At 40.7% G+C, this 15,194-nt stretch overlaps 1 protein-coding gene and 1 pseudogene across 4 annotated transcripts in view; both read right to left on the minus strand.

Moving 5' to 3' along the window:
* Positions 1-15,194, minus strand: part of LRCH1 (leucine rich repeats and calponin homology domain containing 1) — a 403,150-nt gene that overhangs the window by 292,577 nt on the left and 95,379 nt on the right. The gene's annotated exons all lie outside the window — the stretch shown is intronic.
* Positions 826-946, minus strand: LOC135051374 (5S ribosomal RNA; annotated as a pseudogene).

Here is a 15,194-nt window from a genome sequence, read left to right on the forward strand (position 1 = left end):
TCTTAGTACATGTCCCCCACAGTTCTACTAGCAGTAATGTGCATATCCCTGGAAATGTTTCTATTTTTCTATACTGATCAAGTGCAGAGTGCAATTCCTCTTTTTCTGTAGTAATATTTGGAGCTGTCATTTGCTGGAAATGCATATAAAACTGTCCAACTGACAGTGGCAGAAAAGAGCAGAGAGTAGAAAGACTCTATGATGGGGCACACTTGGACAATAAAGATGGATTAAAATATAACTTTTATTCTTATGAAATTTAAAAAATGGGTAGTGTGACACACAGATTAATGTAACATAAATCTACACCTAAGGGAGAGTAAGGTTGATTGGTGTTAACTATATATGGGTTTCAATATTCCCTAGCAAACCACCGGCCTTAACGCTTTGTGATGTCCCATGAACCAAGATGCACCTCAGGTGAAAATATTTAAAAGCAAAGATCTCAGTGATAACTGAGATAACGTGAGTACAGTTTTTTTTAATCAAGACCTAGAAATAGTCAATTTGTAGTGTGCTCAGATAATGGAAACTCCCTAGGTTAACGCTAATGGTTATACCTTTTGGTATCGCTCTTATTGCTGCTGGAGAGGGGTAAAAGTTTTGACTCCCAAAGCTGCTGGTAAGTAATGGTGTATAGGTTGCACAGACTCAAAAATAAGTTCCCTGAAGGAGAGGATAAAGTAATGTGATTGGAGGTAAGTATTAGTTGACTGTTGGGCCCTCGTGCCAACTTTGTCTGGAGAGAGATAGGATAGGTAAGATAGTGATATAGGTCAGAGGTTTTTCTCCACCACTTCTGCTTTTTGTTGTGTAATCAAGACATAATTACTGCACCTGATATTCCAAGGTGGTCTCCCATCCAAGTATTGATCAGGCCTGTCACTGCTTTGCTTCCAAGATCAGACGAGATTGGGGGCGTAGCCAGTGAAGTATGGCAGTATTTGTCAGGTTGGAACAAATGAGAGAGAGTGTGGTTTATGACGTAAATATCCAAAGAAGTACTACTGCTATCCAATAGTTTTTGCACAGTGCCTCTGTTACCAATGAATTGCAGAGAGCTGATAGACTGGCATATGGATGAGAGAGTACTTGAGCAGTCTAGTGACAGAAGAATAGGTTAAGGTGCTCCTACGTCTGCTGTCCACTGTCATATATATTAATAGAGTGGACAGTGGATGAGGGAGACAGTTACCTATTGAAAATCAGTGGTGAGATTTAGTTTAATAGTTGGAGCATAAGGGAGGTACTTAGATAGTCAGTATTCTTTACCAAGTGTGTATGTTCCCATACGTTTCAGAGACTGACACAGTTGCTGGCAAAAATATGTAGTGCTTGTCTGACAGTCATGAGCCAGAGAAAAAGATTAGGCAAATGTAATGTTGCACATTGAATGGGAAATATATTTGACAGTTGCCAACAAAAATCTCTTATGAATCATGCATGTTTATTGCATTTGACTAATCTTTTTCTCTGGAGCATGACTGTCAGACAAGCACTATATATTTTTTTATATTTTTTTCCAGCAACTGTGTCTCTGAAACATGTGGGAACACACACACTTGGTAAAGAATACTGACTGTCTGGGTTCCTCCCTTGTGCTCCAACTATTAAACTAATTTTTTCTGTCTCACCCCTGATTTTCAATTGGTAACTGTACCTTGTCTCTCTCATCCACTGTCCACTCTATTAATATACATGACAGTGGACAGCAGAAGCAGGGGCACCTTAACCTAGACCACTCAAGTACTCTCTCATGTACCAGTCTATCAGCTCTCTGAAATACATTGGTAACAGAGGCACGGTGCAAAAACTATTGGATAGCACTACGCCCAATCTCGTCTGATCTTGGAAGCAAAGCAGCGACAGACAGGCCTGATCAGTACTTGGATAGGAGACCTCCTGGGAATATCAGGTGGTATTCAATTCTTTTCACCCCCTTCCACACACCATTCAATTTCTGCTGACGGGCATGGTATTATCATTTCAGCTCACTACTCCTGGGGTAGCGAGGGGGCCCCCAACCCTTTACACCAGGCATTCCCAACCGCGGGCCTCAAGGCACACCATCAGTGCAGGTTTTAGTGATATCCAGGCTTCAGCAAATATGGTTACATCAAAATAACTGAGGTACTAAGTAAGTCACCTGTGTTCAAGCCTGGATATTACTCAAACCAGGACTGTTAGTGTGCTTTGAAGACCATGGTTGGGAAACACTGCTTTACGCAGCAAAACCTGATTACTATAGGAGCAGTATGAGCGATAACAGGGATCACTTTAGAAAGGAGATTGGGCATGTATATCATTTGAATACCGCCCTTAGTGTGCCTTGAGGACTGTGGTTGGGAACCTCTGATGTAGAAACACAAAATTGGACAGCATAAAAATCACACATACAAGTGGTCTACCAATTTTTCGTAGAACTTTAGACAACCTCTAGCTTTTTCAGAGTTAGTACAGCCCTGAATCTATTCCAAACGGGTGTGGTATGGCTGACCGCATACCAACTGCCGGGATCCCGGTGGAGAGGGGCGAGTGCAGCAAGCCCCTTGCGGGCTCGCTGCGCTCACCACTGGTTCTATTCCCACTCCATGGCTGTCGTGGACACCCACGAGTGGAAATAGTCAATGTGGGTCGGCATGCCAACCGTCAGGATAGTGAGGGGGCGGGATTTTGGGGGAGGTCATGTGACAGTCAGTCTTATGATTGCCGATCCCATGAATACCACCCATTCCAAACATGTCTAAATTCCCCCAGAGAAGTGATTCCCAAACTAGACAGTAACGTCCCATTGGGGAGGAGGGGTGTGCATTTATCCAGCAGATTTGATTTTGCATAATGTTAAATTGTTACTGTTTACGGTTAGTATCTTCTACAATGGGCCTGGACTATGGGATGTTTATGAAATCAAATGGGCAGTGGCTGGATTAACGATAAATGATTTGATATTACATGTGTTCAATATAAATACCCTTGACTATAATTAATAATATTGATACGACCCTGTCACGGCTAATTTATGTCCATTGGATTTAAATATCTATATAACTTTTGAGAGCATCACTGGAGGTTATATTAACCATACTTGAAGACTGTTGCTAAATACATTATACAAATGAAGAAATTTTGACAAATGATTGATGACACAGTATTTTAATATATTTACACTTTTTTCACAGTTCCAATTTTGTCACATTATATTTCGTTGGTCTTTTCGTTTTAAAGGAATCTAATACATGTAAGGTTTTAAATATTTTCTTGTGTCACTGGAATAGACAATTTTCAAATTTAGATATGACTATATTGAATCAGTCCATGAGTGCCCTTTGTCTGTGTGGCCCATCAGCCACGGAGGATATATTTTCTCTCACAGCATCCTGAGGTGCAAGAAGAAATTGTGTGCAAATTCTGCACTTTGAGCATCAGTATTTTGGACGGCCATAGCAGGACTTTAGATGGGTTTAGCTGTTTTACGCAACATGTATTTGCGCCCAAAACAACAACCCTGAACACTCCCGTTTAGATGGGAAAATTAGACACAGAAAACAATTTAATTTCCCCCTTTGTTTCAAACTTAATGACACCAAAGGCCAAACTTATTTGGCAGAACTATGTAAGGGCTACATTAGCAGAGTTGAAAAACACAAATTCCTATTTTGTTCCCAATCTCATGACCACATTACAAGATAGCTGTACGAGTATGTATAGAGACTGCATTTGTATTCAGATTACCGCAGATCTAATATAAAATAGATTATGTGGCAGATTTAGCAACAAGTGATATTCTTGTTATCACTCGTTACTAATCTTAAATGGTTCTTCAAGCAATCAGCCTCTAGCTGTCATTTTGAAAACACATGACAGTTATGAGCTGAATGTTTGGAGACACATTTCAGATTAGTAATGAGTGATAACATGAATATCACTTGTTGTTAAACCTGACCCCAAAGGGTCCCATACACTAGGACGATAATACCCGATTTCATCCGATTTCGGTCCAATATATCGGATGAAATCAGGCATTTTGGAGGGGTTTCTGATCCGATACGATGCGCGTTCCCGTGAGCATCGGATCGGGTCCTCCAGATTGAATGTGCTGCACATTCAATCATGTCTGACCCCGCAGGCATGGCTGGGATCGCCCAAGATACATTGTATGCAAAAGGACAGCATACAATGTATCTTGGGCGATCCTGCCCCCCGGAAGGCTGCCGGGGTGATGGCCTGCGACATGTCAGACAGACATGTCGCGTTAGTGTATGGGGTCAACAGTTTAAAAGGAAAAGGATACATTTCATAAAATATGCAGAACTACTGTAAATGAGAACTAACTAAAAGCCACAAACTAGGAAGGAAAGTGTCACTAGTGATCCCAAATAAAACCAGTGTGACACTCCTGCTGTCTAAAAATGTGCATTCTTATTTTAACCATTTCATTATTATGGTTATACAGGTTGAGTATCCCTTATCCAAAATGCTTGGGACCAGAAGTATTTTGGATATCGGATTTTTCCGTATTTTGGAATAATTGCATACCATAATGAGATATCATGGTGATGGGACCTAAGTCTAAGCACAGAATGCATTTATGTTACATATACACCTTATACACACAGCCTGAAGGTCATTTTAGCCAATATTTTAATAACTCTGTGCATTAAACAAAGTGTGTCTACATTCACACAATTCATTTATGTTTCATATACACCTTATACACACAGCCTAAAGGTCATTTAATACAATATTTTTAATAACTTTGTGTATTAAACAAAGTTCGTGTACACTGAGCTATCAGAAAACAAACATTTCACTATCTCACTCTCACTCAATTTTTGGTATTTTGGAATATTTGGATATGGGATACTCAACCTGTAATATCTTTACAACTGCATTTCATTAGCAGGGAAATGGTTAAATGACTTTTATTCTTTTGTACATTATAATATATGTCTGGGACAGATAAGAATGAGTACAATGGGAGAAACTGAAGGCTGTTTACAGAATACATAACAAGCTGAAATCTGGAATGAGCCAAGAACTTTCAAAGCCATTAATTATACAAAGACAGTGCACATGTTTGCTGGTATTATAGAAAGATAACTTGTCATCAAGAACATTGAAGCAACCATCACTGGCTTACACTGATTCCAACCCGAAGCCTTGGCCTGCAGAACAGCCCGGGGAATATTACAGATGAATGAGAAGGTGTTGAAATTGCAGTCTGCGGGGTACTGATTATTTCTTGACATTCACAAGTATCAAAATGTTCTATTGTGAACCACGTAGAGACAAAACTAAGTGATTGCCCTTTTTGTCTAGCGAAATTGTAGCACTTAGAAGTCACATAAAGAGTTTTATGTTCTATTTTTTAATAGATAACTGCATGTGTCATTTATGGGTGTAGTATGGTATGTTGGTGTTTGGGCTCCCGGCGACCAGCATACCGGCGCCGGCATACCGACAGCTGGGCGAGCGCAAATGAGCCCCTTGCGGGCACGGAGACACGCGCCACGCTATTTATTCTCCCTCCAGGGGGGTCGTGGACCCCCAAGAGGGAGAAAAGATGTTGGTATGACGGCGGTCAGGATTCCGGTGCCGGTATGGTGGTCGCCGGGAGCCCAACCGCCGGCAACCTGAAGACCACCCGTCATTTATACCCCTTTCACACTGCACAAATAACCCGGTATCGACCAGGCAATATGCACGGGTCGGTGTGCGGTGTAAAAGGGCCATGGTCGAATTCCCGGGTCGCCTTACCTGGTAATTCAACCCGGGAATAAAACAGTGTTATTCCCGAGTTGAATACCGGGTCAGTGGCAGCGTGAACGGGCCCTGTGGCCCCGTTCACTACATAGGGAAGAGACAGCGCGGGGTTGAGCTCATCTCCCAGCGTCGCCTCCGCCCCCGCTGCCGGCTCTGTCCCCAGCCGCTATGGCAACCGGCCCGGCATATTGCCAGCAATTAGGGCTGTTTTATACACACCGGTTTTCACCATATGGCAAAAAGCCGAACAAACTTTGTCTGGCTTTTTGCCATCCGGCAGGGTCTTTCATACACAACAGCTTTGAGCCGTTTTTAATGCTGTACGCATGCGCAGCAGCAGGACCGGCTTGAAAAAAACGTTGTGTGTGAAAGCTCCCATTCACACACACGATTCACTGCTTACAAAGACGGCACGGTCCTGGCCCGGCAGCAGAACCTTTCAGTGGATAGTTCCGGCTGCAAGCCGGCAGCCGTGCCGTGTAAACTGACACATTACTCTTCATGTGTCTCTGCAAAAAGCCGGCCGGTATTTTGCAGACCGGCACTACCCGGCCAGTGTGAAACAGCCCTTAGGGTCCAATGCCGGATCCCACCAGGGAAGGACCCGTTTCCATTTCCGGGGTGGGATCCGGCATTGGCGCTGTGAAAGAGGTATTACTTGCAGTCTGTTTGATTCAAAAAGTATGTTTTGTGCTGTCCATATAAATAATTAGACATATTATAGTATTGTAGCTGTACCATATACTATTCTAATAACACTGGGTTAATTGTAATCTCTAAATCATCTAGCTGCAATTGTATCACACTGATGCATGGCTAGGGCTTCTTGCAGATGTTTTTTTCTGTATTTAATAACTTGTTGCAAATCCTTCAAAATCAGTCTAGATGGTTAATGATCTGAGATATGTTTTAACATCGCAATCTACTCTTGCTCATCCATGCAAGTAAGCTGTGAGGCAAGACTGGGTGGGACAGACATCCTCCTCTGTCTACTGGCTTTGCAAATGGAGACTGCATGGCTGGGTGCTTGATTTAACACACCTGTGGCAACGGGTCTGATTGAAACACCTGAATTCAATAAGTAACTGGTGTGGCTAAATACTTTTATCCATATAGTGTATGTCTTTCTTAGTAGGCTGTCACCTACTAATGCGGATATCACAAATCTCATGCGCAAGGTCTATGGTCAGGTTTTCACCTAAAGCAACCACCATTCCAATTGAGTTTTATCGGGTCAATTCAATTAGCTTGCCCTCACAAGTCCCTATGGGGGGTAAGTGCCTCTTACTTGTGGTAATTTCGGACTTAGGGGCTGAGATAGTGACACCTCTGCTTTGTGAGGGTTTAGTGAACACAAACTTAGTTTAATGCGCAAAATTATGAAATATATTGTGCAAAATGACCTTCAGGCTGTGTGTATAAGGTGTATATTAAACATAACTGCATTCTGTGTTTAGACTTGGAGCCCATCCCCAATATCTCATTGTAGTATGAAAATATTCCAATGTACGGAAAAATCCGATATCCAAAATACTTTTGGTCCCAATTATTTTGGAAATGAGAGACTGAACCCGTATTTGCACATTGCATTTTAAGAGCCCTGGTTTTCCATTTGTGTCTGAAGATGCTGGAAAACAATGACATCACTGCACTGAATATAGCTCTCATTCTTCCATTGCTTAGTCATGCACTTTGGGATGCTAGAGCAAAATGTTAACAAATGAAAACTGCTTGAGGACAGTTATTTTCCTTAACTTGGCTGTTCCTAAGTTGAAGCTTCAGTGAACAACATACCCCTGGATGCTCACGAGATCCTGCCAGGAAGGGACTATTAACTTCTAATGCTGATATTAAAAAAAAAAAAGGCAAACAAAGAAAGTTTTTAACTTGACTAAACTAATTTTTATTTTGTCAAACGCACAATTAAAACATAAATATTCAGTGTTAGAGAATGCCTTTCTTTTAGCTCAGAGACAAACATCAGGGCAAAGAATGCTTAACGCAGCTGACTTGTCAGGGGAACAAACAGATGACTTCACTACAGAGTGCCTGAAGCAGAATCGTATGACACAAATAGAGATGAGCGGGTTCGGTTTTACTCGGATTTACTCGGTTCTCAAAACGGCATCTTATTGGCTCATGGACGTCACGTGTTTTGGATAGCCAATAAGAAACATCCGGATAAAACCGAACTGGCGTTAATTCTGGCGTTACATTCGAACCCGCTCATCTCTAGACACAAATACGGTATATTCTAATAGAATGGGTTGAGGCCGGGATCCCGGCCGTAGAATGCCAGCAGGGGGGCGGACCGAAGCCCCTTGCGGGCTCGCTGTACTCGCCACAGGTTCTATTCCCACTCTATGGGTGTCGTGGACACCCACAAGTGGGAATAGTCCCTTCTGCCAACTGTGTATTGTTAGGGTTCAGGATGCAGGGGGGAGTTATTGCCACCGTCAGTCTCCTGACCGTCGGTCACATAACTACATTCCCTGGTAATTTAGTCATTAGCTTAGCTGATCTGCATCTTATTTCTTCTTGTACTAATATGTAGATTAATACCTATTAATAAATGCATGCTAGATAATTTTAGGACATATACCATGCTCATCTGTACCAGATAGAAGAACAGTAAATGACATGGCACTGTAATACGGCATAATAAATGAAAGCATGGGTAAGTTTGAAAAGAGCCTATCATTAAGCTACAGCTCCGAGTTGGGTCCTGCAAGCCGGATTCACCTCACATTCACACTGCGAATTACATATACAATTCAATTCCAAACTTGCATTTCTTTTTCAGGGTAAATTCATCTGGTGTTGTTCACATACCCCTGAGCAGGTGAAAAGGTAGGGGACATCTTTATTTTAAGGTAAAAATGGCAGAACTTGCTTCAGAAATCTAATTTTTTCTACTTCTTTTGTATTTTTAGTTTAATTCCTCTGTAATTAAACTAAATTCGTAAGCTTTTTACATTATTTTACTCTTTCTTTGAAAAATGCACAAATCAGCCATTTGACACCTTGTAAAAGCATCCAGTACTTTCCTTATGCCCACTACCAGCCCTCTACACGGTTGAGTCACATTATTATGACCACCCGCTAATAGTCATTAGTGTGCAGCATGGACAGCAGCTAGATGGGCTGGGAGTGACTCAATGAGGTGCTGGTAAATTGACACTGGTACATTTTAATGGTGATCTGCTCCACTGTAGTATGTCAGTCAGCTGTCACGCATTTTTGTAGCCGATGTTCACCTCTCACATCAATTGCACCTGGTGCTCCGCAGTTTCTACGACGGTTATTCGCAATGGTGCCATTAACCCAGTCACAATTCACCTTCTCCACAGCAGCACGCGGACACTTCATAAACTGCGCTGTTGGGTGATTCCATGGTAACTCAGGTTACAAGTGACACTCTAAGTTGACATTTAAACCAATATTTTTACCACATAAAATATGCTTAGGAGTACTAAATAATGATTAGCCTACTAATAATACATTCTTCTTTATTTCCAAATGTTCAAACAATGAAAAAAATTGCACATAAATTAATACAAATTGATTTTGTGTGGTAACTCAGGTTACACTAAAAAGACACAGCTTTTTTTTAAGATCATATAATGTAATATTTCTGCTCTTATTGAGGTGTGAAGTTGCTACAATTTATTTATGAAAAAGCCACTAAATCATAGATGATGATATAACACATTACACATGTTTATGACAAGAAATGAATTATTTATAACAAAAATTCTTGGTAACTCAGATTACAGGGTATGGTAACTCAGGTTACATGAGGCAAAAATATTGATGGTAGTGCATTCTCTGGGTCCTATGTCTTTTGATACACATCAATTTCTGTATCAAAATCATACACCATTCTATTTCCTTGCATTACTAGCCTTGGAGTTGGTAAAAGATACAGGATATGATCATATGACACATATGATACATCAGAATCATCCACTTTAAAAACGCATGCCACTTTTGGCAACCAGCTTCAGACACATGATCTTGACCTCACCATCATCTTCCAATTCACTCTGGAAGACAGCAACATATCGATATGATGTTTTGCGCTCTCCATCAAACTTAACAAGAACATACGTTCCAGGTTTGATTTCTTCAACCCTGGGTCTATCTGGTTCTTGAACTTGGGCTTCATCTTCTGATGGAGAAGACCCGTACACTCCCTTGTAAAAGTTATTCCTGGACCTCTTGTTCACAGACTTAGCATGTTTTGTTAACATGTAGCCTTCGGGTTCAAACTCTTCTAAACGCAGGCAATGGACTTTAGAAATTCCAGGAAAAGAAAGTGCATTATCAAATGTTGTCTTCAAATGCATTTCCTCATTTCTGCACTTGATCTCATCTGCAGTCATTTCAACAACTTTCACAGCAGAGACTTTCTCGGATGCACATACAAATTGGCTTGAATTAAATAGAACATTGTGCCTTTGCAGAACAGAGTTTCTAACCTGGCGTTTAGTTGCACCTCCAATACCATCTACAGGCCCTTTCCATGCGACGTTGAAAAGTAATTCCAGTTGATACTTTTACTGTGCTTTTTTTCTAGTACTTCCAAGCTTGCAACAATGAATCTGTTCTTAAATTGCGAGCTGGGACCATCTAACCATACTTTTACTTCATTAACAGACTCTTCATTAACAGGTACTTCTTCTAGTGTTCTATCTAAAGTTAATACTAATCCAGTTAATTCATATTTATCTTACACTAAAAAAATTCCAAATATATTGCATTTAAAAACTGGTAATAAAATGAATAGCTTGTCTTGTAACTCAGGTTACACAAGGTAACTCAGGTTACAGAATTTAATTGCATTTTTCATGACTTAAATGTGAATTAATTTTTTTCTTTTTTATACAGTTGAGCAATATGCATGACAAATGTATACAAAAACAAGTATAAACTAGCAGTATTATTATTTACCCTTATAAAAAAAAAAATCCATGTTTTGGTAACTCAGGTTACATGCTAACAGTAGGCTTAAGAAACCTAATATTATGCAAAATCAAAAAGGTATTGGGATGTAGTTTTCAATTATTCCTAAACATAAAATATAAATTAATATAACATAGCTTTTGCTTTACTGCTAACATGTTCAAATTTAATTTTTTTTAACTTGTAAATGAAAGTGAAAGAATCATATCCAACTAGCCTGAGAAACACATGGATATGTGGAAGCAGCTAATCTAGTGAATAAAAGTGTTTTTGTTAAAAAAAAATTAGTGCTGCAACTTAATTTAACATTTTGTGCTTCAGAATAAACTGAAATAACAAATAATTTTAAATTTTAAATTTTTTAGTACTTTGTCCCTGTTTTCATGGAATCACCCTGTTTCAGAAATACTGCCACCCTTGGCCTGAAAGCCGATAATCATCCCTTTTGCAACTCTAATAAAATCGCCCCTTTTACCCATAACAGAAAACAGTGATACGTGCAGATGGCCTATCACACACATTATATACCCACCAAGCCAGCGCACGACATGGGACATACTTCATGGGCTATGCGCTGCCGAATATAGGAGGCGGTTATAATAATGTGAATCGACAGTGTATATGGTCCTGCTAACGAAGTTGTCACTTGTTTGGGTTTTAGGCAAGTCTCCCTACTTTTTTATGCTCTTTCCAAGTACCCACACAAATGATTCATTGGGGTTATTTTCACATGACTATTTTCAGAACATTCCATTACTCTTTCTACTCACTGTAACACATCATAAAGAAAAACAAATTTTATTTTTTTTATTTAAATTTCAAGAAAGATAACATTACAAAGAAATATTTTATGGTTTGTTTCACCAGAAATGTACCTTCCCAAAAATATAAAAAAGTGGTAATCTATGAGCCGGTTTTAATTAGCCGCTTTTAATTACCGCAGGATAATGGATTGCCGGGGCTTTTCCCGGAGCGGTTAATTGCAGAATTGACTTAAATTTGGCCCTACCGTGTGTATAGGTTTTGACCAAAAAAATCTGCACTTGAAATGAAATTGCATTGTGGGGGTAGCATATGGTAGCCGAACAATACCTACCATTTTATAAACTAGACAACCTACCACATTAAATGAGGGACCACTTTGTTTGTTTTATTTGCCACAAAATAGGGTCGATATGGTCTTTAGACCTCCCGGACCCCACCGACTCTCCTCTTTCAAGTCAGGGTACCTATAACCCATGCGTGGGAGTGGGGGCAGTACAGGGGAGATATGGCACCATGTGCCCCTCTACCATCTAAGGAAGCTTAGCTTTTGCTTAGATTTACAGCTGCGTGATCACCATCTCAATTGTTGTTCCGTTCATATGCGATGACTGCCAGTGCTGGCATTTCAGCTCGTATCTCTCCCTTCCCCCATGATATGGGCGCGATAGCCGCAATAAAAGATGAAATGACTATCACCCCACGATCTCATATCACTTTAGACGGAAGATTGGGCATGATTGGGCATGATATAACAATTGAATATGGCCTTTATGTGTACTAAGGACGGTGACAAAGTGGAGGAAAAAAAACGTACCAGCCAATCAGCTCCTAACTGCCATGTTACAGGCTGTGTTTGATAAATGACAGGAGCTAATTGGTTGATAGTCTCTCTCTCTCCACTTTATTACTCTCCAAGGCTTAGTACATAGACCCCATAGACACACACTGGAGACCTTAAGTCGATACCCAGTGTGCTCCTGGACGAGTCAGATTTCCTCCCTGTATCCCGGTCATCAATAATACCCCTTTCAGACTGCCAGCTATGAACACGGGTTATTGGCACATGAGCGAGTATAACCCGTGTTCATGTGTGTTCTGAAAGGTGCAAGGATTGAAATACCGGGTATTTCAACCCTGGTAGCGAGCAGGGCTAAACTCGTGTTCAACTCGGCTCGCTGTGTGGTATGAGCGGGAGCCGGGTCAATGCGACACGTTTAACCGTTCACTGTGTGTGTAGATCCTGTGTCAGGCTCCTGGGTGCGATCTGCCTCAGGCGGTCTGAAAGGGGTTTAAGTAAATACTACTGGGTAGGGAGTCTTGGCCTGAACAATTCTGTGCATCAGCGCAGTGCAAAATGTTATGCTGTATGAAAAATTGTAAACAAAGAAACAGTATTTTATTTAAGCATTTATATGTTAATTGCATATTATACAGCAGCATAGCATAACATTTTTGGCCATTATCAGTCAGTATTTTTTAACGGAGGGCAGGATTCACTTGGATAACATTTTCTTTTTATCACTGATAAGTACTTGTTTGGTATGTATAAAAGAACCACAAGTTATGGGCCCTACACACTGGCCGCCGAGGTGGCCGACGGAGAACCCGGCAGCGGAGGTGAAGGGGGGAGTGAAGTTCCCTGCATGCTAATATGGACGATATTGTTCATATTGGCTTGCAGGCATAAACGAGCCGGTACCAACGATGAATGAGCGCAGGGCCGCACATCGTTCATCGCTGGTGCATACACACTGAAAGATTTGAACGATACCTCGTTCATATCTTTCAGTGTAATCGGCCAAGTGTAAGGCCCATTACTTTTGTAGTAGAGCTATCTACTGCATCATGTACTGTGGATAGAGTGAGTAATGGCATATTAATGACCTCGTTTTATTTCTTTTTATTGCTAGAAAAGCACTTTACATACATTGATAAATACAACTCCTTTACTTTCATCTAGAATAATCCAAATGTACTACATCATGGTTATGTAAATAGTCTACAGTTTTGGGTTTCTTATATTGTTCTCCTAAATGTAATGATCAACAGGAGATGATTTATCAGTAACTGAGGGAGTATCCTTGGATAGACCCCATACATCTGCACAGGCTTTCCCCAATTCGATACGAACTGCCAATCAAAAACGCTGATCAATGGACATCGATGATCGTCAACTCATTGGGTAAATTTGCATGATCAAATTCCCTGCTGTGCCGATCCCAACCATTTGTAGTTGGTATCTGACAGTCTGGGAAATTCAACATGTTTTTTTTTTATAGTGTTTGTCGCACTCAAAGAGGTCGGGTTTATGCAGCTAAACCCGACCTGAGTGCAACATACGCGATAAAAAAATAAAAAACCCCACCATGTTGAATTTTGCGGATTGTCCGATACCAACCAAAAATGGTTGGGATCGGCACAACACGGAATAAGCCTGGGGACGGGATAAACATACACAAGAAAGATAGGATAGAGATTGAGATAATGTGGATAAATGAAACCACAAATTAAGTCATTAATGGAAGGCACAAACCTATTGATTAGTAAGACTAAAAGAAATACACAACATGCACACCTCAATATATCCACAGCAGGACTGGACACAGAAACGAGACACACAATATCACCATGTACTAACAGGCCTTATGTACTCCTGGAAGTTTCTTGGAACTCACGATAGCTTGTTATTATGGTATCTGTTTAGAAGGTCGACCATGTTAAGGTCGACAGTCATTAGGTCGACCACTATTGGTCAACAATGCCATGGTCGACGTGGCCGTATGGTCGACACATGAAAAGGTCGACATGGCTTTTTGTTATATTAAAAAAAAAAGATTTTAAACTTTTTCATACTTTACCATCCACGTGGTCTACGATTGGGAATGGTAACCTGTGCAGAGCACACTAATTGGGGTTCCTGGTCATGTTACGGAAAAAATGACACCAAAAAACTGTTGAAAAATCCATGTTGACCTTTCATGTGTTGACCTGCCCCGTGTCGACCATGTCCATGTGCCGACTATTATTCCATGTCGACCATATCTATGTCGACAAATAGTGATCGACCTAATGAATGTCGACCTTAACATGGTCGACCATTCATACCAGAACTGGTTATTATTACAGCAGAAAGGACACTACACACAGCCAAGGAGAGAGAAAGTCCTAAACACTTGCTGTAGCAGATTAGATGCTAATGTGCAGGCATTGGATAAAAGAGGTCCAGCTCTGGATGCTGTGCTTCCTTTTGCATAGAAATAAGCCTTCTGGTGAGAGTTACCAACCCTGACATTTGTGAGCATTCCAGGGTAGACTCCAGTGTTCATATAGTAGCAGTGCAGTCATACCTTCATACACAGCGGGGCAGATTTTTTCCGTGCATTACGGTAAGAAGACTCTGGTCGCAGACCTATAGGCTGCGACCAGAACTTGCCTTCTGCAGTTATAACATCAAAGCCACTGGACCACGTTCTGGTGGCTTCCACGCCTAATTGAATCTTCCCCACAGTGATAAAAAAAAAGTTTACTATAGATATAAAAATTACTGTAAATAGGCACACACACACAATATATAATACTTGGTTAATGCATCCTTATCTCGCTAGATCCACATCCTTGATTATTAAAATAGTCATGTTGGAATGAACTGTTTACACTCAATAGAGGATAATGGAGGTGCAGCTGGGAAGTACAGAAGGGGT

The sequence above is a fragment of the Pseudophryne corroboree genome, chromosome 2, assembly GCF_028390025.1.
Source record: "Pseudophryne corroboree isolate aPseCor3 chromosome 2, aPseCor3.hap2, whole genome shotgun sequence".
NCBI lineage: Eukaryota > Metazoa > Chordata > Amphibia > Anura > Myobatrachidae > Pseudophryne > Pseudophryne corroboree.